The sequence below is a fragment of the Diabrotica undecimpunctata genome, chromosome 8 (assembly GCF_040954645.1).
Source record: "Diabrotica undecimpunctata isolate CICGRU chromosome 8, icDiaUnde3, whole genome shotgun sequence".
NCBI classification, from domain to species: domain Eukaryota; kingdom Metazoa; phylum Arthropoda; class Insecta; order Coleoptera; family Chrysomelidae; genus Diabrotica; species Diabrotica undecimpunctata.
Genome location: NC_092810.1, coordinates 106,979,485 through 106,996,769, shown reverse-complemented (window position 1 = coordinate 106,996,769; position 17,285 = coordinate 106,979,485). Strand labels below are relative to the sequence as shown.

Below are 17,285 nucleotides of genomic sequence, written 5' to 3'. Positions count from 1 at the left end.
GTCATAATTTCACATATCTTTTTGTACATACGGTACATATTTAATTGTAGTACAACTATGTATTCGTTAGTTATAACCAGACAGGTTAGTGTTTATACTTACCGGACGATATTGTAAACGAAATATTAGCATACTATACAAAAATAAATACAGTTGTAAAAATGTAATAAGTACAAATAATTAACAACCCTCACCAACATCATTTTCAATACCACATACTGATCAGTCAGCCGACCTGACACCAAAACCGCATTTTAATCTTTTATTTTTCGATCACTAACAAGGAGGTAATTTTTGAACCAACTATTTCTTTTAGTAACTCTTTTTAAAGAAAACTAGAGCATTATTTATTATTTTTTACTTTATCTCCAAAAATTTTTGGATTTTAGGGAAAATTAAATTTGTCGCAAATTAAAAAGCTTGCCCACGGTGCTGCTAAACAGCGTGAAAAAATTATGAATAAAATTCTATCACGTTAAATACAACCAATACATGCTGCACATATTCTGTTCAATGAAGTAACGTGTATAAATACTTCAGATATTATATAAAAAAAACAGTAGAAAAAGTAAATATTAATTTTTTTCAAAACGATAGTATAGTAACTTCACAAATGTCAGTTGCAACTTTGGCGGGAGAGTTTGTGACAGTTCATATTTTGGCGAATTCGCTAATCCATTTTTTAGAATTTTGAGAAAAAGTTTCTAGATCTTGCTCAGAAAGTTACGTATTACTTATTGGTTGTATATGTTGTCTGTGTCCTTTATTAATAATAATAATAAACTGTTTTTGATTTATCCAATATACTGCCGTGATAAGCCTATAGGTGGTAACCAACATTTGAAAAAATGTTGGGAAGATAGATTTAAAAATTTAATATAACAAAAAAACACTGAAAATTTTGTTATTAACTTCCACAAAATTTATTATATCTTATCACTACAGCTGTTTCGGCAGAGTGCCTTACTCAAGTGATCTATTTCTGTAGATCTGTATATTATAAGAGTTCTGTATATCAATATTTTTTTGTGACTTTGTTTGATATTAAAAGTTTCTTTAATTGATAGTATACTCAATTTGCTAGATAGATACGCCTGTTAATTTTTGCAGTTGCTGTATTATTTTGATTGTAAGTTTAAATATATGAGCTCTCTTATTTATTTGAAAGTATATGTTCCAACCAATAGATTTTCGGGTTTTGCTACTTGCTTGTTATTTGTTACCTTTACTCATATATACTATAAGTTTTACTATAAGTTTTACTAGTATTAGCTAATAGCCCCATTATTTTTGCTGCTACCTCCAATGCCGTAAGCGATTGTACCAGACCCGTCTCTCTTCTTGCTATGATATCGATGTCATCCGCATACACTAGTATTTGTACACTCCTATTAGTAATGGTTATTATTACTGTTATTGATCTCTATTATTCTCTCACAGCTTTCTCAAGAACAATTTCTCACAGGACAAATAATTTAATTGTAAATGAGCTAAAAGTCAGCAAACGGCTATTCAACAAAGTCCATTTCCAACAATTAAAATACTTTGGATATTTTATAAAAGCAGATACAGAAAACATGGAAAGACTATTATCAATAAATTATAAACTATTATTTAAGGAAAGGTAGAAGGCCGAACATCACAAGGAAGATCCCCAACAAGATGGATCGATCAAATTACAGGAATACGAGAAAAGACCTATGCATGAGTTAAAAGAAATGACTAGAGACACAGATCTGTCTCTAGACAGATTCATGACGGACAATACACGACATCACGATGACCACTAGAGTCCCTCACGAGGTATCAGGATTAAAAAGAGACTAAGGCGATTGGCAGTTTCTATACCAATGCGCAGTATTTTTAAAAGCATATTAGCAGTAAGTGTAATATTTTAAGTTATGTTGGCGGCAAATGTAGAACTTACTGTCAAAAGCCCACAGTATTTGATATTTGCTGCTAAGTGGCATAGTATTTAAAATAAAAAATCTAGATACTGCAAAATTGCAGTTTTATTTAAAATAAAATGGTTATAGAAGTTTAAAGCCATTGTAAATAGATTTAAAATTTTGTGTTCTATTAAAAAATAAAAATAGATAAAAATAATTGCAATTTTTAAAATATTTTCACCTTTAGAGTTTTGAATATTTCATTAAAATCTGTATAGGATTGCAAATGTTCTGCAAAATCGGCAAGCATGCCGTATTCTAAATACAAGTTTTAAATTATTAACTGTTTTTAAAATTTTTATTTTACCAACGTGTTTTTACCAAATATATTTTAGTTAGCTCGTCGTTTTAAGCATTAACCCATTAAACCACTTACAGAGAGTGTGTGTTAGCCCGCTGAGTCGTCCAGACTACCAAGCTAAAATTTTTTACTTTTAGCCATAGACGTGCTCTGTTTAGGGTTGGTTGTTGTAAGTCCGACCTTAGGTATTCCGAAGTAAAAAACAAGGAAAGAGTTTAAATTTACTAATATTTATAATATACTATTTAAGTAGACAATAATAAAAAATGACAGAGGATGACAAGAGATTTAAACGGAAGAGAAAAGGAAATAAACAGACCTTGTAATAATAACTATTAACAATTACAACTTAAAATTTAAAAACTATACAAATAAGTACATAATAAAATAAAAATTCAAAGGAAACAATTGGAGAAAGTAGAAACCTACCACTAATTATCTAGATTCAATAGTTTCTAGTAACGTAGGTTTGGATATAGTAAACTGATAAAGAAAGAACAATAAGACTAAACGTTAAACTAAAGAGTTTTTAAGGCAATAGATGTCCCATCTACGGCATAAGCGAGTTAACTTAAAATAGAGTGCGCACGTGTATTTTATAGACGGCCAAACAAATCTTATATACTAAAGCGCTAAGCCCTTTTCTTGTCTCAAAAGCCTTATTAGATAATTAAAATATTTTTTCGGAAAGTTATTAGTATTACGTATGAGATTGTCAAGATATACTTTTGGTACAAAAATTCACTTCCGGTTTTGAGATGACGGGAAGTTAAAATTTACTTTAAGTTTTAGACCCCACAATGTATATATGGATCGAAAGGTCTCGTCGAGACGAATCTAAATATGTACTTTCGGTTGCAATCCGACACTAGAAGTGACCCGAAACGCGCATAAAACGTCAAGATAGAGCAAATCTGACACCGGATTCGTGATCAGCATGCAAAATTAACTGCTAAATGATATCCATGTCGACATTTGATGAACTAAAAATTGCATTCCGGTTTTGAGGTCGACTTCCGGTTTCGTTTTTATTAGTCTAATCAATAGAGAATTCAACGTAGAGTTCAAAAATGTAAGTTCACGAAATTATCATTTATAGTTTTTGAGTTATTGAAAAAATATTTTTACTTCCGGTCATTGTATATATTGTATATTTTTCTCGCAAAATAAAAATTTCATTTAAAAAACTCGATGTCGAGTTGGTCCGCTAGTATGGACTAAAAATATAATACACTTTATGGACCAGAGAACGTAAATAAAAATCCGTTTATTACACTCTTTGAAGCAAATTGAAAATAAGTCATAAATTCGACTTTTACTTGATCTTGATAAAAATTCTTTTTGTTAAGCAATAGAACAATGAAAACTTTTGTTTTTAACACTGCCACAAAATTAACTTTGTATTATTATCGCTACAGCTATTTCAGCAGGGTACCTTTCTCAAGTAAGCTATTTATGTTATGTGTTTAATACTTTATAGTTTGTAAATAAATTAGTTGAGTGGGGTAGAACAGTTTGTCTCAAGTTGACCATCCAAAATAATATTTGTTTTTTTTAGTTTGTTAATTTCCATTGATTCTAATAATGATAGCTTGAAACCCCAATACTCTGGGGTATTATAATTTAAGAATAAGAATTTACAAGATTTACAAGGAGAATTTGGATTAAAGATATTTAATGTATTAATAAAGAATAGCTTGCTCAGAGGAACCAATTTAAAAGACCAGAGAGACACCAAATCTCAAGGGAGAATTTGGGCTAGCTTTTATACACTTAGAATTTGCTTTGAGGTAAAAAAACCAATATATGGGATGATAAAATTATATAAACAGGGGAAAAAATAAGACCTTGTAACATAAACAATAAACTTAGATAGGTCAACTTGGAATTTAATCTTGTAGTGAAGGCACTATAAGTAAATATACGAAGTTGCCTGAGGTACTAAATGTGGGTGCCACTCAAGACTAGCTTGAGGATTTAGAAATGAGGTAAAAAGAAGAAACATGTATACCTAATACAATATCCTGAAAATACTTTAAAAGAAAAGCACTATTTATCTTGTTGATTAGAAGAAACTTAAATAAAAGGCTAACTACTAATGACAACTATATTTATAAATTTTGTTAAACAGTTTAAATAATTTATTTATATGTAAAAGAATACTTAAAATAACAGTAGTAGTGAGTGTATAAAAGTAAGATAGGGTCTAATAACCACGAAAAAATAAAAATACCACCACTACTAACTGTGCTAATTATAGTAAAAATAATAATCTAAAGTCCGGGAGAAAAGCGAAAAAACTTAACACTTAAGGTTAGTATTAGAATACAAAGTAAACCTATGTAGACTAGGTTAGGTATTAAAGGTAAACAAAGAACAACTATTGTCGCAATAAAAATAAATAGCTTACCTAGCAGAGGCAAAGGGGTAAGGTACTCATCGATAGGACTAATATGTGTCCGAATAGCAACTAAATATCAAATATGTAAGATAATCAAGATATTTATATAATATGATAGAATGAGTCGCGTCGGAGACTCTTTATAAAAACCTATTAAAAAAACCATTAAATTTTTCCCTCCCTTATTAAAAAATACATATAAACTTTAATAACTCCTTCGGTATTTATAAAAAAAAAATAGTAAATTTACTTGGATATACGCATATAAGCAGTTTATACTGGTTGTAACTCAAAACAAACTTCAACAATTTTGAGATCTAAAACGATTTACAGGTATTTATATAAATTTAAAATTAAAAAAAGCTTATCTGTTCCAACAGCTGGTTCTACAGAAAACAGGTCCACATAGAGTTTGACCCTCTAGGCTTTACAAAAACCAACGATGGTAAAAGGCTGATTGAAATAAGCCAAGCTGATTTATCCAAATGAGTGGATGGGTATATGTAAATATAGTCTGGATGGGTGGCTGGTAACGAATCTACAAAATAACATCAAGAAAATTTTAATTGTTTTCAAGAATGGCTATAATAGTATATATTTCACATAGAATCGTTCGATAAACGGTCTACGCAGCTATGACTTTTTACCGTATTGGAAAAAATGAATAAAAACTAATGAGGAACGATACATGTTACAATAAAACAAAGGCTATACGAAATTATGACATAAAAACGTCGAGTCTATTTACAAAATGAATAACGATATATATGGATATTAAAAGAACCGATTTCATAAAATAAATATTTAAGATTTCTTACCTGAGTGGAGCGCGTACCCTTAGAACTTTAATGCGATTGTCATTATGGCGTGGTTTGATACATAATTTATTATTATTTAAGTTTCTTGCTTAATTTGAGTGGCTTTAATATTTATTGATGGTATTAACTAAAATTTAGATATATGTAAAAGACGCTCACTTCTTAAATTGGTTTTAAATTCGCCACCAGAGATATGGAAAGTTGCTACACACTTTCGATTCTTGACCCTAACTGGCAACCAAACCACAGTATATTGCTAAAGATTTAGCTTCACACCTCAGCGAATTCTTACATTTTAATTTGGGCCATGGGCGTACCTAAGGAGAGTTTTAAGGGAGCAGCGTGGTAACTACTACAAGCTTAAAGTCTTTATTTTGAATGTAAAGAACTTAAAATTGGTCATTAAAAGAATAATGATGGTCTAGAAAATTAATTGCGTACGTTAAATCTATTTTTCATTTATTAAAAGCCCTTTTGGTGTTCTGATATTTGTTTGTTGAAGGTTCTACCCGTTTGACCGATGTAAGTTTAAATTAATATAATCAATATATTTGCTTAAATTGTTGTGTTTGGCTATTTTAATTTATATTGTGCCTGTATGCATACAACTATCATAGTTTGTTATATGGATTAATAAAAATTTCTATGTCAAAAAACAACTTTGAAGTAGAATTAAATATCATTAGACAAATAGCAGTGAACAGAGACTATAACGAACCGACAATAAACAAAATTTTACAAAACAAACAAACTGCACAATAAAGCCCTATAATTAGTCTTTCCGCCAACAGAAAAAAACTCTTTGATCTGCAATTGTGGTTTTGCTTGGTCCGTCGTTCGCCAGACGTAATTGGCTAAAGAGTGTGCGAGCTTGAGTCGTCTAAACCTCTAGTGTGCTACCTTCAGTTATATTCAGTTTGCGTTTGAGTGAACGTCGTGTTTTACTTTTACCACAAAAACCGTCCTAGTACAAGCCTCCACGTCTGTAGAACTGGAAATCCATATTCGTTGGATCAGAATTACGAGCACTTTTTATAGCGTGTACTCTGATTTGGCCAATAGTGATTGCTGATTGTACAGGGTGTACCCGATTGGTAGTGTGCGCCATATTCAAGCTCTGGCCGGTCCCTGACGGAATCCTTGATTACCACCAGTATTATCCACCAGTACAGTTACTATTCAGTCGGGTTTTCTAACTCCTTTAAGGCTGTACACCCTTCCAGACTCTTGAAAGCCTGGTTTTAAAAATAGCTTAAATCCCAAATTATCTACGTGTAAAAGTGTATCTAAGTAAAAAAAAATCTGCTTGATTACATATACAGGCGAGATGTTAAATTTGAAACATTTTGGAATGAAATATGTAACTGGCCTACAACTAATTCAGATGCAGATGCGTTTTGAGTTTACAATTAATAATAACTAGTTTGTTTCTGTATCATATACGTATGTCTATGAGTAAGTAAGTATATCTGTAGGTTTATGAGTTTAAAACATATGAAATATTGTATAGTTTTTTGACAATGTAAAATATATACACAATATATTAAGTTTCTATGTATTTCGACTATTTCCTGTTTAAAATAAAGAAATTTTTAGTACAAATAACAAAAACTATGGTTAATTTCGAAAATAACACAAAAGTCCACAAAATTAAAAACGTAATATCAAAAATACTACGTAAAACGTCTTTTTTTGTATTTCAGTAACATGCATTTGTAACTTATAGTACTTATATAAAATATAGTATTTTCCCAAAATACACCTTTTTTTGACATAATCGATTTAATTTTATCTAATTAATGTGTGATGAATCATAAGTATTATATTATTCCAAAATGTGAAAATACAGCAATAAAGACCTTTTTATATCCCTTCTATCCTATACGAAAGCGGAGAAAATCAGACAAAAAGCAAGTGAAAACATATATTATCTCATACAATAGGACAAGATACTATTCTAACATTTTAATGTGGGCACTAAATGATTCATAAAATATTTATTTTGATTACAGCAAAGATTTATAATATAACATTATGTATATGAATTTTACTTAAATAAAAGGCCGATATCGATCACAGTTTTTTATAAATCTCGCCCAAGTACTTTCGCTCTTAGGGCATCTTCAGGGGCATCTAAAATAAGTCTAGAAAAATTTTTTCAAATAAGGGAAAATTATTAAACTTCGAAAAAACTCGATAGAAAAAAGTTGATTTTTGATAAAAAATGTTTAAATCACGTTTTAGACTTACTTCGTTAAAACTGTCGACTATCCAGCACGCCAATGAATGTTGTATACATAAATTAAATACATTTATACAAAAACTAACACTAGACAAAAGAAAAACAGTTTAAACTAATTTGAAAGCAACATTATGGACAACGGCAGGAGACAGAATGGCTCCTAGTCTTTACGGAAATGTTAAAGTGACATCTGACATATGACAACATAAATGATTGTGATATAGAGTAGGTATAAATTAAAAAAAAAGACTAAACAATATGCTAAAGAGTGGTTGGTTAACTACCCTAAAAAGGTCTACCAAGCACTACCAAGAATATAGAAAAGAAGAAATTGAAATATGAAATTAAAATACTTACAATTAAAAATCAAAGTTGAAAACAAATTGTGCAAAATTAAGTAATAGACCACTGGTTCTTAAACTTATAGACAATGGAAAAACCATAAAATTGAAAAGCTCATAACATAACTCAAGACCAACTAAACAACAGTGGGGAGTTAAAATATATACAACTGTGGAAATTGTATATTATCTAAATTACGAAAATACATATATGGAGAGTGTAATTAACGCCAACTGTAGATCAATTGATCACAAACAAGTTTATTTTGTACGAAGTTAATAAAACTCTTAATGAATGTACTCAGTGTAGAAAATCTAAACAGACGAGCTGGGTCATCTACGAGGTGAAGCTGCAATAAAATTTTTAAAAATCGGTTAAATTTAGTTCAATTTAAACTAATTTAAGTATTAAGAAAGTAATAGTTTTTATTTGTTACTTTTGTAATTTCAAAATTTTCTAATAAGTCCAACTCTAAGTAGATTTTCTTGGTTAATGTCATGACTAATGTCATGTAAAATAGATGAACCGAGATAAATTATGCTTACTGGACAGTGAATGATGACCAAAACTTAAATATTTTGGTCTGTTCAAATGTTCTGTGATTCTAGTAGACAACTTTCGAATGGTTGTACCTACATAAGAGGAATCGCAATTATCACATCTTAATTTATAAATACCACCCTTATCCAGAGTCTTCATTCTATCTTTGGTGTTAATTAAAAAGAAACCTCAAGTGTTGTGTGACTTGAAAGATATTCTGGTGTCCTCAATTGTAGAACTAAAAAGTTGTGATATATTTTTGGAAATGCTACTGATATAAGTCGAGGAGAAAAACCTGACATTACTTGTGGCATTAAATTAAAACAAGCATTGTAATGAATAAGCAAACTTTTTTGCAAGTTTAAGTTTTGCTCTATTTATAAGCTTATTGATAATTTTAGAATCATAACAATTATTAAAAGCAATTTGCTTAAGATTACCAAGAGTTCTTAATTAATGTTATCATTATAAAGTGGAAATTTGAGAAGTCTATAAATGTAACTCTTGAAAGTTGTAACTGAGAAGCCATTTTGTGGTGGGTTGGATAAATAAATGTTTAATGTATAATATGATGTGTTTAGGTAGGTTTACTGTAAATATTATACTCTAGAGAATCTTTTTAAGGTATAGTCATATCCAAGAAGGTTAACTTATTGTCAGATTCTGGTTCCAGTGTAAAAGAAATCAGATCTAAAGAATCTAAGAAATCAACGTTTCGGGAGATAATCCGTGCGTTTGTCAAAATTCTAAAATATAGAAGATTAAGAACAAACAGTAATTGGAAAATATATAAAATTTTACCAAACGTAAAACGAGACACTGATATTAATGAATTGACAGAAAGTAAAAATTGATATCTGAGATCTCATTGCTTATTGTCATTAATATACAATTATCTTGGAATATATCAATATCAATCAACTATCTTTAAATATAAAGTTCATTTAATTACTTGAAATTATCTTTAAGTTGACAACACTCATCAAAAAAACTATGTATGTCTTTCAAAAGACAATTACAAACAAGTATAATAGTAAAATTCTCTTGTTAATGATTGCATAGTTAATAATAGGAAAAATATAAGGAAAACCCTCATGATACTATCGCGATAGGGAAAGTATTTGGTCCTACAGTCAATTTACTCTCAATATTAACACCAAACTCTCACTTTATGTCAACGTTATTTTAAAACATAAATGATGTATCCTTGATATGTTATTGATTTGCTATTTGTGGTATATTCTTTCTATGGATTTTATCTTTAAAGATGGGTAACCAGATCTTTCTGCATTCTACCGAGGAATGGCAGTTCCACTTCTTCTTTTGCTCAGATTGCATCAGTTTAATTTTTGTAATATATTTCCTTGGACCTGTTTTTACATCACACTATTATTGGTAGTTGATTAATATACATGCTTAAAATATACATAGGTCCAACAGAAAGAAATTAAAAAAAAAGATACCTAAACACAAAACGAAAAAAAAAAAAAATACTAACAACAACCATCTTAACAATATATAAATTCAATAAACATACACATTTTAGAAAACACTACTTTCAAAATTCCGAATTTATTGTCCAGCCAGCTAACCCAGTCATCAAATCACCTCAATATAATAAATGAAAGTCAGTTGTAGTAGGATAGAGTGTCTACGTCGGATACACCGTAATAATATTCCTGAATTTCATGTTAGAGTTATTAAAATGTGTATCAATTCTTTTGAATTTTTATTTTTAGCTAACAAAGTAATAATTATTGAGTGCTTGGTGTATAAAAATTAAAAAACAGTGCAAATCTTAACCTATAATTCTAAAGACTCTATAATAGATATGACATTTTATTACTTTCTTATGCAACTACTACACTCACGTTTTACACTGGTGTGCTCGTTGCAAACATTCTTGCTGCAACTATTACAAGTTTGTTTTTGTGTTCTCGATTTTTTTATGGACATTCTTTTCGATGTTGACTGAATTGTGGCATTTGTAGCAGTTGCTTCTGCTGCAAAGTTTACCATAAGGGATCTGGTTGACTTAGACAGTCCTACGTTTGATCTGTGGATAATATGGGTTCTATAAGTTGTTTTGCTGTTTAACTTATAAATATACCGCTTTTTTGTGGTTTTTTATGTTTTAATTTTCATGCAGGTGGATCCAAATAACATAATAGGCTAGACAGCATACATCTAACATATTCATAAAATATGCGAAAGTCCTATGGTTTGTTTAACGTTTGCACACATATTGATGCACCATCTGGTCAAGTGAGTGAATTTCACTTTTAGTTTTATAAAAGTCGAGAATGGTTCACCTCCCCACTAATCTGATTCGAGTAATGCATTGTTGACAACACTATAACAGTTTTCGTAGACTTAGGCATGTACAATACCAATGTCACCTTTTTTGTGAAACCAAATGTAGAAGACAATTGCTCCTTGTCCTGACATGATTGAAATGCAGGAGGAGTAACCTTTTTATTTTTTCTAACTATATAAAAAATTGTAAAACCATTAGATAGCATATTATAAGCCATATATAAGTCTGCAAAATAGTTATCAAATGTTATGTTCCTGTTGGTTCGGTAATAAGGTTCACTTAGTGAATCTACTACATTACGTCTTAAATCACTAGCTACATGCTTACCTTATTTGACGAGATATGAAATCGCATTACAAGGATCAAATGTTTGTAAGTCACATGTCCACCATATTTTCATTCCATACTTGTCGGGTTTTGAGGGAATATATTATTTAAACGGACTTCGTCCACTATAATGGATCAACTGCTCATCGATTATTATATTTGGTCCTGGTAAATAATGCTTTTTCAAATTCCAAAGTATTTGATCCCATATATTTCGTATAGCAGTCAGTTTATCCTTTTTACGTCTCCCGGATCTTGATTTTAGATACCCGGTGGTAAACAGGAGACCAATGTGTATTGGTCCTTGTACTATATTCTAAATTCGTGTTCGTTCAGTCGGAAATGGTTGTAATGCTATGTTTTATCTTTAGCAAAATACATTTCTGGTTGACTGTTTCGGATGTGATCTTTACACAATACTTTACCATAATTTTATTATTAAAAAGTATACTAGTCTAAATCTACGTTTTATTTGATACTAATATGGATTTTACTCTGAGATCTGTTCATCCTCCTCTTCAATAGCTTCCGAAAAGTGATCGTCATCTGATTCGGATTTGTCGTGTAAATCCACTACCTAGCTATTCTTTATCATCGAAATCAGACAAGTTCTCAATTATATCTTCTAACTTCATTTTAGTTAACTTTATTTTGGCCATATTTACTACTTTATAGTTTACTGAATGTGTCAAAACTAAAACGTGAAGATATTTTTAAGTACGGAATAAATGCCAGCAAAGTTAATTAAAAAACTTACCCGAAACTACAGGATTACGAAAATATAAAAAATAACAAACAAAATAAACAGCACTCTAGGCAAGCAAAAATGCACCTAAATGACTAATCACAGCTTGTTTGGTAATTCACGTGACCGATAGTCGATAAATATTGATGGGCAGTGGCGTAACCGCATCGAAAAGCAAATTGTGTTCGACGGACACACACTGTTCGGTTACGTTTATTACAAAATTTATATTTTTTATATTTAATTTAGATTAGTTTAAAATACTAAGTTGTTTCCAATAAGTTTAGTTTAAAGTAGACAGTGTCCTAATTTTTGGAATAATAATTTACTGTGCTTTGTGACATCAACCTGTGCTAACGTACCTGAATTAAACTACGAAATAGAAATCAGTTTTTAGGAAGTAGAGATAGCCACAAATTCACTCAAAAAAAGAAAGTCACCAGGACCAGACGGAATAACCTACAAGATCCTAAAAAAGGAGATAAAAAAGACCCTAATAATTATAAAAGTATAAATTTACTGAACACCACACTTAAGCTTACTACAAAAGTCCTAACCAACAAAATCAATAAACTAACAACTTTATCAAATGAACAACAAGGATTCAGATCTGAAGAATCATGCGTAGACGCCGTATTTGTACTAAGACAAATCACAGAAAAGGCCATCGAGTACAATAAACCAGCATATCTATGTTTTATAGACCGGACAAAGGCTTTCGATGGCATCCAAGTCGAAGACGTCTTACACCCACTGTATAAAAGAAACATACCAATCAATATTATACAAACCATCGAAAACATCTACTACTTACATAATCAAATACAGGCAAAGATAAATGGAAAACTAACACGTGTATACCAGTACAAAGCGGAGTCAGACAGGGTGACTCGTTAAGCCCACTTCTCTTTATTATACGAAATAATACAAGCAGTACGTAAATGTCATGGTTACAAAATGGGGAACAAAGAAATCTAAATATTATGTTATGCAGACGACGCCGCATTAATCGCTGACTCAGAATACCATCTCCAAATATTAACACATATCTTCAATACAACAGCCAAGAAATACAATATGATAATATCAGCAGAAAAAACCAAATGTCTGACATCTAAATACCCACTACGATGTAAAATCGAAATTTATGGAAAAACAATAAAGCAAGAAGCAAGGTTTAGATATCTGGGAATAGATATAACTAGTTAGGGAGATGTTGAAGAAAAAGTATGACAACAAAGGTTAAAAGCAAGTAAAGCGGCAGGATCTCTTAATGACACCATCTCGAATAACAAACAAACAACTAAGACAAAACAAGGGGTTTATTGGGGTAGTGATGCGTCTCAAACAGCCTCTCCTACTCAAATGTCAACCTCACCTTCACGTTGGTGAATCCTGTTTTCACAAAAGAGGCTCTGACGACCGAGTATCAGCGGTATAACTTTAACACCCGGAATTAGGGAAATGTAAATCCATTATGTTTTTATTTATTTTTATTTATTTTTTTTATTTAAAAAAATAAATATATCTAAAACCCAGATGATGACAAATCTTGTAGTCAGCGAAGATATATGCGTAGGAACAAGATCCATAGACCAGGTAATGGCCTATAAATACCTAGGCCATGACATCCGCATAGGAAAAGATAACCAAACCGTTGAGCTTCTCTGTCGTATAAGACTGACTTGGGCAGCATTCGGCAAGCTGAACCATATTTTCAAATCGTCTAATATACCAATATGCCTTAAAAGAAAAACGTTTAATCAGTGTGTTTTGCCAGTGTTAACTTACGGTGCGGAAACGTTGACCATGACAAGGAGAACAGTTCAAAAGATCCGTGTGTTAAAGCGCGATGGAGCGTGCTATGTTGGGCGTTTCACTACGAGACAAGATCTCAAATTGCCAGCTACGACAAAGAACAGGAGTGGCTGATGCAGTAGAGAGAGTAGCAACACTGAAATGAAACTGGGCAGGTCACGTGGCTCGAATGACAGATAATAGATGGATAAAGCGGATACTGGAATGGAGACCAAGAGATGATGCCTACCGAAGCAGAGGTCGTCCACCAACACGTTGGACTGACGATTTAAAACGTTTTCATAGGAATTGGATGCAAGAGGCACAAGATCGAAATAGATGGAAAATTATGAGGGAGATCTATGTCCAGCAGTGGATAAGCGAAGATTGAATGATGAATTCCATTATGGATAGTGGGTAGGAACTCCTTGGAATTCCTTGGATAGTCCTATCAGGAAAAAATGAATCATTCCCTGCCCCCCACAGATTCCAGGTGTTTCCTGACCCGGGAATTTAGTACTTGCTTAGGGTCCCTTGTCCAAGGTCACGGATGAAGACCACAACGGCATTCAAGGCGGAGAAGGATACCTCCGGTACGGCGAGAATGGCGGAAGTGGCACCCCCTAATTTTAGGGTTAATATAAAATCAGTAGCGTATGATCCAGAGTGGACGGCTACAAACAGCGTCTGACCTAGAGTGGGCGGCTGAATATACACTCACCAACCCGTCTGACCAGCGTGGTGTTTAATGGTCAACACCTCCCTTCTCAAATGGCGAATGCTACACCTTATCTAATAAGATCAGTCTCATCGGATCTGGGGGAGACAATAGTTCGTCAATACAGACAACAAAAATGTATATCTCAACTTTCAATGTAAGATCTTTGTCTAAAGACGAGAAACTCTATGAATTAGAGGAAGAAGTTAAACACCTGCAATGGGACATAATCGGACTATCCGAGGTAAAAAGAAAAGGTGAAAACTGCATCTCGCTAGTCCGGAAACATATTGTATTTTAAAGGTAGAGAAAACGAAAGTTTAGAGGGAGTTAGTTTTCCGATTTCGAAAAAATACGCTCATAAAATTAAGGAATACGTAGGAATACGTAAGAAAGAATCGCTTTATTAATCATAAATAGCAGCGAAAAGGTCGCTTTAAAAATAATTCAGATTTATGCGCCAACATCTACACACACAGACGAAGAAATGGAAGAATTCTATGAACATCTCACAGAGTCCATGATGTATCGAAACACTACCTACACGATTATAATGGGCGATTTCAATGCGAAAATGGGCAAAAAACTAAAAGAAAACGAAAACTGTATTGGAGAATTTGGACATGGAGTAAGAAATGAAAGAGGAGATCTATTGGTTAACTATCTAAAAAACAACAAATTATTTGCCATGAACTCTTTTTTCAAGAAAAAACCACATAGGAAATGGACGTGGATGTCGCCAGATAGGAACACTAAAAATGAAATTGACTGCATACTAACAAACAAAAAGAACATTTTTGAAGACGTCACAATCATAAACTCAATCTCTACTGGTAGTGATAACAGAATGATACGGGCTAAAATAAGTATTAAACACAAAAAAGATCGAAGACAATATGTGCATTCTAAGAAAAAAGTCCACCCAGAAAAATTAAAGGAGAATAAAGAACAATACCAAAACAAATTAAGAACAGCTGAAGAACTAAACCTAATAGACCTAAATCTAGATCAACTAAACAAAGCCATCACTGAAGAACTTCTAAAGACTAGCTTAGAAGTAGCACCAGCAAAATCAGACAAAAATTCAAAACTAAGTGCCATATCTTTAGACATGCTACAACAACGGAGAAGCCTACTACAATAAAATAAAAGAAATACAACTGAATATAAAACCCTGAATACAGAAATAAGAAGACATATAAAACAAGATCTCAAACGACATCAAGAAGAACGAATCGAGAAGATTATAGAAGAAAACAGAAACTTAAGATCTATCAAGTCCCACCTAGGAAGAAATAAAATCATAGAGATAGAAAATAAACAAGGTGTAATAGAAAAAAGCAGAACCCAAATATCTAAGATAACAAGGGAATAGTATAGTGACCTCTACAGCTCTAAAAACAGTCCACCTGAGACAACTATACAAAACCTGAAAAAGAAAATAATGAATGTAAACTCTGAAATATTACCCCCCATAACCGGAGAAGAAATAGAAAAAGCAATTAGAGATATGAAAAGAAATAAGGCTCCGGGAGACGATAAAATTCTAATTGAAATGTTAAAAGAAGGGGGGGGGGGAAGGTAAAAACTACCTAAAGATACTTTTCAATAAATGTTTGTTTGAAGGACAAATACCACAAGAGTGGAACAAGGCAAATACAATTCTGATATATAAGAAAGAAAATAGATCAAAATTAGCTAACTATAGACCAATATCTCTCTTGTCACAAATCTATAAAACTTTCACTAAGGTGATCACAACTAGACTAAACAACAAATTTTATGCATACCGACCAGTTGAACAGGCAGGATTTAGAAAGGGGTAGAGCACAACCGACCATTTTCACACCCTTAAAACATTGATAAAAAAGACCAATGAATACAACCTTCCAATATACCTAGCGTTTGTTGACTATGAAAAATCGTTTGACAGCATAGAACTATGGGCAGTAGAAGAAGCGCTAGTTAATTGCCGAATAGATTCACGGTGCAGAATGTTAATCCACAATATATATTAAAACGCCACTATGAGAATTTAGCTAGACAGAGATTTGCAAATTCCATTAATTAGAATTTGTAGAGGTGTCAGACAAGGGGATACAATCTCACCCAAACTATTTATTCTGGCGTTGGAAGACAATTTTAAATCTATAGACTGGGACAATAAAGGATTTGTATAAACGGGAAATATTTAAATCATCTAAGATTCGCCGATGATGTACTCCTGATAGCAACAACTATGGAACAACTACGAATAATGATTTCAGACCTAGAAAAAACATCTCTTGAGAAAGGACTAAAAATGAATCTAAAGAAAACTAAAATAATGACTAATACAGAAGACAGATCAGTAATTACCATAGGTGGAATAAACATAGAACACGTCCAAGAATATATTTACTTCGGACAAGTTATCAGAGCAGACAAAAGTAACCAGACTAAAGAAATAACCAGAAGAATAAGAATGGGGTGGGCTGCATTCGGAAAACTCTTATATACTATCAAAAACCAAAAAATACCTTTAAAATTAAGAACGAAGGTATTTAATGCATGCGTCCTACCTGTTCTGACATATGGTGCCCAGACGTGGACGTGTACCAAGAGAAACTTAGATAGAATAAAGAAAACTCAAAGAGCTATGGAAAGACAAATGTTCGGAATATCATTGAGAGATAAAAAGAGGAACGAGTGGATAAGATGCAAAACCGAAACAACAGACGCTGCCGAACATGCATTGAAATTAAAATGGAAATGGGCTGGGCATAACGAAAGATATCAGGATGGAAGA

The 17,285-nt window shown here is 32.0% G+C and overlaps 1 protein-coding gene across 3 annotated transcripts in view; it reads right to left on the bottom strand.

The window, feature by feature from the left end:
- The window catches only part of LOC140447820 (trace amine-associated receptor 1), an 832,360-nt gene that overhangs the window by 459,254 nt on the left and 355,821 nt on the right, over positions 1 to 17,285 (bottom strand). The window contains exon 1 of one of the 3 annotated variants that reach the window (XM_072540700.1): positions 7,720 to 7,869. The exons of the other annotated variants lie outside the window; for them this stretch is intronic. The gene's annotated coding sequence lies outside the window, so the exon portion shown is untranslated. Of the gene's footprint in view, positions 1 to 7,719; positions 7,870 to 17,285 lie in introns of those variants that run through there. 3 annotated transcript variants of the gene reach the window in all.